A 1,140-nucleotide genomic window follows, 5' to 3' on the forward strand; every position below is an offset into this window, starting at 1 on the left:
AAAAATACGGAACACTTCATGAATTTGCATGTAATCCTTCTGCAGGGGCCATGCTAATCTTCTCTGTTCCAATTTTAGTATATGTGTTGCTGAAGTGAACATGAACAAAATTTTCTTAAAGGCAGATGTGTCAGTAAATGAAACAAATGAACAATCAACAAATCAGGAAATATTTTGTTAGTGTTCATTTAGCCTGTGGGGTTTTGTTTTGTTTTGTTTTGTTTTGTAATTTATTGTAGAGTAGACAGTATTCTTTGCTGCTTTTTTGCAATTTTAACGTCTTATAATGACTCTTGCTATGCATTTGTTAAACAAATATATCCATGGATCTTCTATTACAGATATTTGTTCTTTTCTATAAAAAATTGAATATTAAGACTCAAGAATAAAATAGATGAGGAGAGAAAAATATATTTAAAATCACAAAAAATAAACATACTAGAAAAGTAGGACACCGTGAAAAGACCAAAATTTGAACATGGATGAGGGAGAAGGATTCTAATTCAATGGCATAATTCAGATCTTCAATGAAATTATAGAAGAAAATGTCTCCAGAACAAGAAAAGATACCCACACAACTATAAGAAGCACTAAGGCTACCAAATAGGCAACACAAGGAAATTCCTATGGTATATTACACTTAAAGTTCTAATGATATAGAACAAAAAATATATATATTAAAAGTTGTAAGAGAAAAAATGTCATATACAAAGGAAAGCCTATCAAATTTCTCAGTGGAAACTCTGAGAACAAGAAGAGCCTGGAGCAATGCATTCAAAGTTCTGAAAGATCGTGACACTCAGCCTAGACTGACTAGTTCTTTGAAAGAAAAAGAAATTTTTTTCATTCTATAAACAGTCTAAAATATATATAAAGATAGAGAGAGAGACAGTAAAACCAAACCTAAAAAAAAAAAAAAAGAAAAAGAAAAAGAAAAGAAACACAAGAAGCAATGTTTGGGCTGAAAGAACAATTGCCATAGCCCAAAGACTATAAGAAAAATGCTAAGATATAATTATTAAATCATAAAGAATACAAACAACAATACACACACACTCACACACTCACACACACACACACACACACACACACACACACGAACACATAAGAACACATAGGAACACACACAAATGAAAAACA

General features: G+C 30.8%; 1 non-coding gene across 1 annotated transcript; it reads right to left on the reverse strand.

Moving 5' to 3' along the window:
- LOC115032362 lies at positions 1-102 on the reverse strand. Its single transcript, XR_003838042.1, has one exon. It is a non-coding gene; the product is annotated as a U6 spliceosomal RNA (small nuclear RNA).
- Between the last annotated feature and the right edge of the window lie 1,038 nt (positions 103-1,140).

This window comes from Mus caroli, chromosome 1 (genome assembly GCF_900094665.2).
Source record: "Mus caroli chromosome 1, CAROLI_EIJ_v1.1, whole genome shotgun sequence".
NCBI lineage: Eukaryota > Metazoa > Chordata > Mammalia > Rodentia > Muridae > Mus > Mus caroli.